Genomic DNA, 7,710 nt, shown 5'->3' with positions numbered 1-7,710 from the left:
AAAAAGGCACGTGTTAAATGATTTTATTTATTTTATTTTTTCAAACTACAATTTATTTATTTTATTATACATACATGTGGAGTTCAAGATTTCTTTTCAATACATGTGTACAATGTGTGGTGGTTAGATCACTATAGTTAGCTCATTTATCATTACAATACGAAATCATTCTTTGTGTTTGTTGACTAGTTCCTCATTAGCCCCCTCCCCTCCTTTTTCCAACTCTAGTTTTCTAAAAGTTCAACATATGACTGTAATTGTTGTTTTTTTCTTTCCTTCTTTCTGTCTCTCTTTATTGTTCATTTCTTTAGTTATGGATTCAGTTCCTGGTTATTAGTGAGCTCATGTGGTATTTCTCTTTATGAACCTGGGTTGTTTCACTTAGAATAATTTTCTCCATCCTCATCCATTTTGCTGCAAATGGTAGAATTTCATTCTTTTTTATGGCTGAGTAGTATTACACTGTGTATATGTACCACAATTTCTTTTTGCAGTCAAGCACTGATCAGCATTTAGTTTGGTACCACCGCCCAGCTATTGTAAATAGAGCTGCAATAAACATGGAAATGCAGTTATACCTTCGACTTGATGTTTTCCAGTCCTCTGGATATATCCCCAGTAGTCAGATTGCTGGATCATATGGTAGTTCTCTCTCTAGTTGTTTAAAGAATTTCCATACTGTTCTCCATAATGGCTGTATTAACTTTCAGTCCTACCAACAGTACTAGAGGGCTCCTCTCTCTACAGATCCTCACCAGCATTTGTTATTCTGTCTTTTTTATAATAGCTGGTCTGATTGAGGTGAGGTGATATCTCAAAGCAGTTTTGATTTACATTTCCCTGATGATTAGTGATGTTGAGCATTTCTTCATATACCTGTTGGCCATCTGTATGACTTCCTTTGAGAATGTCTATTCAGCTCCTTTGCCCATTTTTTTAATTGAATTGTTTGGTTTTTTGCTCTAAAGTTGTCTGAGCTCTTTGTATATTCTGAATATTTATCCTGTGTCAGATGCTTAGTTTTCAAATATTTTCCCCATTCTGTAGGATGTATTTTCACACTGCTGATTGTTTCCTTTGCTGTGCAAAAGCTTTTCAGTTTGATAAAATCCAATTTCTTTATTTTTTTGTTTGTTTGTTTTTTGTACTTTTAGGATGTTACTCATAAAGCCATTGCGCAGTCCTAAATCCTGGATTGTTTCCCCTATGTTTTCCTCTAGGAGTTTTAAAGTTTCAGTCCTTATATTTAAGTTTCTAATCCATGTATGTAAACACACACATATATAGTATGAATATATAAATAATATAATTATTATATAACATACATGAATCATAAATATTGATAAATATAGGTATATATAAATTTCTAAATAGCAAATATAAGATGGAGAATCAGAATGTAATTGTTTTGGAAATTTCTGTCAAGGGAGAATTGTTTTGTCTGTTTTTTTACATGTATATAATTTCAACATTTTAATTGCAGACGTGAAAAATCAAGACAAAAATATTGTGTTCATAGGAGAAAAGTGAAATGATCACTAAAGTAATATTCCAGCATTCTCTGAATCGAGAAAGAGATTGTCTTACAGAACAGTAAGGGTCTCTCCTTAATGCAAATCAGGAGTACTGTGCAGTGGCAGTGAGATGTATTGGTTTGGAAATTGAAGGAGTTCCCATCTTAAGGTTTTAACAGAAAGAGCTCAGGGCACGCACACACACACACACACACACACACACACACACACACACACACACACACACACACACACACACACACACACACACACACACACACACACACAGCCAGAGAGAGATAGAGAGAGATTCAATGTCTGTTTCCTGCTCCAGTGCTTTTCTTACAGTGACCAACATTTCAGAAACACTGCTATACAAGATTATTCATTCTTCAGCTTCTTTCATTAAGAGAATCTTAAGTAGACTGTTCTTTTTAACCAGAGCAACTTGCTTATACCATTGAGTAATTCACATTCTAGTTTCCTGGACCTCACTTCTTTTAGATGAACTGAACACAATGTACATTAATTATTTTCACTTCAAGCTTTGACTTGCTTTTGTCTGGGATACTTGTTACCATTTGTGGAAATTCACAATAAAGAAATTGCCTGATCTCACAGCAATATCAGAATAAAATTTTCATTCCCAGGTAAAAGAATTGTTAATGTCCTTTTCTTCTAGATGAGCCCTTCATTCTTAATCTTTAGCATTCACTGGGAGAATTTTGCCAAATTAGTGTAGTCTTCTGAATATGACATATCATTTTTTCTTCCTCCTTAAGATAATTTCCAGGAAACTGTTTTGAGCAGGGCTTCTTACAGTTTTTCCATGGCTGAATCTAATACCACAAAATTTCAGCCTTCTCTCTTCATCCTTACTGGCCTTTGAGTGCTTGTAGGTGCCCACCTGTGGCAAGGACCACTCCTGAGTCAGATATACCTCAATACAATGGTGGGGAACTATATAGTAATATACTTGGTGAAGACTGAGCATAGTTTTCAGGACTCCCAGTCCCCTTTCTTGTCCATGCTGACTGGAGATGATACTGTCCTGTCTGTCTCACATTTTTCTCTGTGTTGAGTCCTAATTCTTGGCCTTCATAAAATTGCATTTGAGAGTTGCCTCACTCAACTGTTCTTTATCCATATGTCTTCTTCCATGGGCCCAGGAATCCTGTTAGCCATAGCCATTGACCGCTTTGATGCCATCAATCACCCTCTGAAATATACCACCATATGTACTCATTCATTAGTCACCAAACTGGGGCTGGCAGCCTTGCTGAGTGTTGTAGCAAATAAGACTCCATTGCCCCTCCTGCTCAAGAGGCAACCTTTCTGCAAGGGCCTGACATTCTCCTATTCTTATTGTCTGCACCCAAAAGTCATGAAGTTAGCTTGTGGCCAAGTCAAAAATCAGGATTTTCTATGCACTGGGATTGGTCATCTTTACTTTTGGCCCTGACTTTCTGCTATTAGCCATTTCCTATGCTCTGATATTTCAAGCTGTAGTGGGCGTTGCTTCAAGAGAAGCACAGATGAAGGCACTAAACACCTGTCTGACTCACATCTTTTTTGTCCTTTTTTACTATGTAACTGTCCTGGCAATAACTATAACATATCAAGTCAGCCACAGAAGTATTCCATTAGCATACACAGTGCTGGGAAATAACTACCTCATTACACCCCCCATGCTAAACCAATTGTGTAGACCCTGAAGAATAAGCAGATCCATGCTGCCCTGAGAAAATCTACCAAGATCAAGAGAAGGAAAAGATTTAGAGAAGTTAATGGTGGATTAGGTGAGGGAAAAATACAAATCCCAATTCTACAGAGATTTAAGAATAGTTAACCTTTGTTGTAACTTTAGAAATAGGATGTGGATTCAGGTATGGATATAGGTTGAAATATTGCAAATTCTGTTTTTTATGAATAAAGATATACATTCTATATTCATAATATTTTATTTGCTCCATGTTTTTCTTAACTTGTGGTTTGAGATATTAGGATAACAAAATTCAGAAATATGAAAAATCCATGGCTAGAATATTCATGATAGCCCTTGTCATAAGATCAGTCTAGTATTCTTTCATATTTTCAAAGTTTGTAATTATTTTAAAGTTTGTGAGTCAGAAAACTTTGTAGAGAGTTCAGAGAGTCAAACAAATCTCCCAATACCATTCTCTAATGATCTACTTTGTTTCTCTTCTTTCCTCTATGTCTTATTATATTTTATTTTATTATTTTTATTTATTTTTCTTAAATTTTATTTTGTCGATATACATTGTAGCTGATTATTGCTCCCCATCACCAAAACCTCCCTCCCTTCTCCCTCCCCCCCTCCCCCCCAACAATGTCCTTTCTGTTTGCTTGTTGTATCAACTTCAAATAATTGTGGTTGTTATATCTTCTTCCCCCCCCCCTCCGGTTTGTGTGTGTGTGTGTGTATGTGTGTGTGTGAATTTATATATTAATTTTTAGCTCCCTCCAATAAGTGAGAACATGTGGAATTTCTCTTTCTGTGCCTGACTTGTTTCACTTAATATAATTCTCTCAAGGTCCATCCATGTTGTTGCAAATGGCAGTATTTCATTCGTTTTTATAGCTGAGTAGTATTCCATTGTGTAGATGTACCAAATTTTCCGTATCCACTCATCTGATTATGGGCATTTGGGCTGGTTCCAACTCTTGGCTATTGTAAAGAGTGCTGCAATGAACATTGGGGAACAGGTATACCTTCGACTTGATGATTTCCATTCCTCTGGGTATATTCCCAACAGTGGGATGGCTGGGTCGTATGGTAGATCTATTTGCAATTGTTTAAGGAACCTCCATACCATTTTCCATAGAGGCTGCACCATTTTGCAGTCCCACCAACAATGTATGAGAGTTCCTTTTTCTCCGCAGCCTCGCCAGCATTTATCGTTCATAGTCTTTTGGATTTTAGCCATCCTAACTGGGGTTAGATGGTATCTCAATGTGGTTTTGATTTGCATTTCCCGGATGCTGAGTGATGTTGAGCATTTTTTCATATGTCTGTTGGCCATTTGGATATCTTGCTTAGAGAAATGCCTACTTAGCTCTTTTGCCCATTTTTTAATTGGGTTGCTTGTTTTCTTCTTGTAAAGTTGTTTGAGTTCCTTATATATTCTGGATATTAATCCTTTGTCAGATGTATATTTTGCAAATATTTTCTCCCACTCTGTTGGTTGTCTTTTAACTCTTTTAATTGTTTCTTTTGCTGTGCAGAAGCTTTTTAGTTTGATATAATCCCATTTGTTTATTTTTCCTTTGGTTGCCCGTGCTTTTGGGGTCGTATTCATGAAGTCTGTGCCCAGTCCTATTTCCTGAAGTGTTTCTCCTATGTTTTCTTTAAGAAGTTTTATTGTCTCAGGGTGTATATTTAAATCCTTAATCCATCTTGAGTTGATTTTAGTATACGGCGAGAGGTATGGATCTAGTTTCATTCTCCTGCATATCGATATCCAGTTATCCCAGCACCACTTGCTGAAGAGGCAGTCCCTTCCCCAGTGAATAGGCTTGGTGCCTTTGTCAAAGATCAGATGGCAGTAAGTGTGTGGGTTGATTTCTGGATTCTCTATTCTATTCCATTGGTCAGTGTGTCTGTTTTTATGCCAGTACCATACTGTTTTGGTTATTATAGCTTTGTAGTATAGCTTAAAGTCAGGTAGTGTTATGCCTCCAGGTTTCTTTTTTTTGCTCAGCATTGCTTTGGCTATTCGTGGTCTTTTATTGTTCCATATAAATGTCTGAATAGTTTTTTCCATTTCTGCGAAAAATGTCTTTGGAATTTTGATGGGGATTGCATTGAATTTGTATATCACTTTGGGTAGTATGGACATTTTCACTATGTTGATTCTTCCAATCCAAGAGCATGGAATATCTTTCCATCTTCTTGTATCCTCTCTAATTTCTCTCAGCAGTGGTTTGTAGTTCTCATTATAGAGATTTTTCACCTCCTTGGTTAACTCAATTCCTAAGTATTTTATTTTTTTGGTGGCTATTGTAAATGGGCAAGCTTTCTTGATTTCTCGTTCTGCATGTTCACTATTGGAGAAAAGAAATGCTACTGATTTTTGTGTGTTGATTTTGTATCCTGCTACTGTGCTGAAATCATTTATCAATTCCAACAGTTTTTTTGTAGAGGTTTTAGGCTGTTCGATATATAGGATCATGTCATCTGCAAACAGGGACAGTTTGACTTCATCTTTTCCAATCTGGATGCCCTTTATTTCCTTCTCTTCTCTGATTGCTCTGGCTAGTACTTCCAACACTATGTTGAATAGGAGTGGTGAGAGTGGGCATCCTTGTCTAGTGCCTGTTCTTAAAGGAAAAGCTTTCAGCTTTTCCCCATTCAGGATGATACTGGCAGTGGGTTTGTCATATATGGCTTTAATTATGTTGAGATATTTTCCCTCTATACCTAACTTATAGAGGGTCTTTGTCATGAATGAGTGCTGAACTTTATCAAATGCTTTTTCAGCATCTATAGAGATGATCATATGGTCCTTGTGTTTGAGTTTATTAATATGGTGTATCACATTTATTGATTTGCGTATGTTGAACCAACCTTGCATCCCTGGGATGAATCCCACTTGATCGTGATGAATAATTTTTCGTATGTGTTGCTGTATTCTGTTTGCTAGTATTTTAGTGAGGATTTTTGCATCTATATTCATCAAGGATATCGGCCTGTAGTTTTCTTTTTTGGTTATATCTTTACCTGGTTTTGGTATCAGGATGATGTTTGCTTCATAGAATGAGTTTGGGAGATTTGCGGCCGTTTCAATCTTTTGGAATAGTTTATAAAGAATCGGTGTCAATTCCTCTTTGAATGTTTGGTAAAATTCTGCTGTGAATCCATCTGGTCCTGGGCTTTTCTTTGTTGGGAGCCTTTTGATAACAGCTTCAATCTCCTTTATTGTTATTGGTCTGTTCAAATTTTCTACGTCTTCACGGTTCAGTTTTGGGAGCTTGTGTGTGTCCAGAAATTTATCCATTTCCTCCAGATTTTCAAATTTGTTGGCGTATAGTTGTTTATAGTAGTCTCGAATGATTCCTTGTATTTCAGATGAATCAGTTGTAATATCGCCTTTTTCATTTCTAATTTTTGTTATTTGAGTCTTCTCTCTTCTTTTTTTTGTTAGCCATGCTAATGGTTTGTCAATTTTATTTATCTTTTCAAAAAACCAACTTTTTGATTCGTTGATCTTTTGAATTGTTTTTTGGTTTTCAATTTCATTCAGTTCTGCTCTGATCTTAATGATTTCTTTCCGTCTGCTAACTTTAGGATTGGATTGTTCTTGTTTTTCTAGTTCTTTAAGGTGAAGTGTTAGGTTGTTCACTTGCCATCTTTCCATTCTTCTGAAGTGAGCATTTAATGCAATAAATTTTCCCCTCAATACTGCTTTTGCAGTATCCCACAGGTTTTGGTATGATGTATCATTGTTTTCATTAGTTTCAATAAACTTTTTGATTTCCTGCTTGATTTCTTCTTGGACCCATATGTCATTAAGTAGAATGCTGTTTAATTTCCATGTGTTTGTATAGTTTCCAGAGTTTTGTTTGTTATTAATTTCTAGTTTTAATCCATTGTGGTCTGAGAAGATACATGGGATAATTCCAATTTTTTGAATTTATTGAGACTTGATTTGTGACCTAATATGAGATCTATCCTGGAGAATGATCCATGTGCTGATGAGAAGAATGAATATTCTGAGGTTGTTGGGTGGAATGTTCTGTAGATATCTGCCAATTCCAATTGGTCTAGAGTCTTGTTTAGATCTTGTGTTTCTCTACTGATTCTTTGCCTAGATGATCTGTCTAATATTGACAGTGGAGTGTTCAGGTCCCCTGCTATTATGGTATTAGTGTCTATTTCCTTCTTTAGGTCTAATAGAGTTTGTTTTATAAATCTGGCTGCTCCAACATTGGGTGCGTATATATTTATGATTGTTATGTCTTCTTGATGGATCAGTCCTTTTATCATTAAGTAGTGTCCCTCATTGTCTCTTTTTATGGTTTTTAGTTTAAAGTCTATTTTGTCAGATATAAGAATAGCCACTCCAGCTCGTTTTTCTTTTCTGTTTGCATGGTAAATCTTTTTCCATCCTTTCACTCTTAGTCTGTGTGAATCTTTATGGGTGAGGTGGGTCTCTTGTAGGCAGCATATAGTTGG

The 7,710-nt window shown here is 36.1% G+C and overlaps 1 pseudogene; it reads left to right on the top strand.

Moving 5' to 3' along the window:
• The first annotated feature begins 2,343 nt into the window (after window positions 1–2,343).
• LOC134376331 (olfactory receptor 51I1-like) lies at window positions 2,344–3,363 on the top strand (annotated as a pseudogene).
• The last annotated feature ends 4,347 nt before the right edge of the window (window positions 3,364–7,710 follow it).

This window comes from Cynocephalus volans, chromosome 4, assembly GCF_027409185.1.
Source record: "Cynocephalus volans isolate mCynVol1 chromosome 4, mCynVol1.pri, whole genome shotgun sequence".
In the NCBI taxonomy this organism is placed as follows: domain Eukaryota; kingdom Metazoa; phylum Chordata; class Mammalia; order Dermoptera; family Cynocephalidae; genus Cynocephalus; species Cynocephalus volans.
Note: the sequence above shows the minus strand (reverse complement) of the source record. Positions and strands in the feature narration are given on the sequence as shown.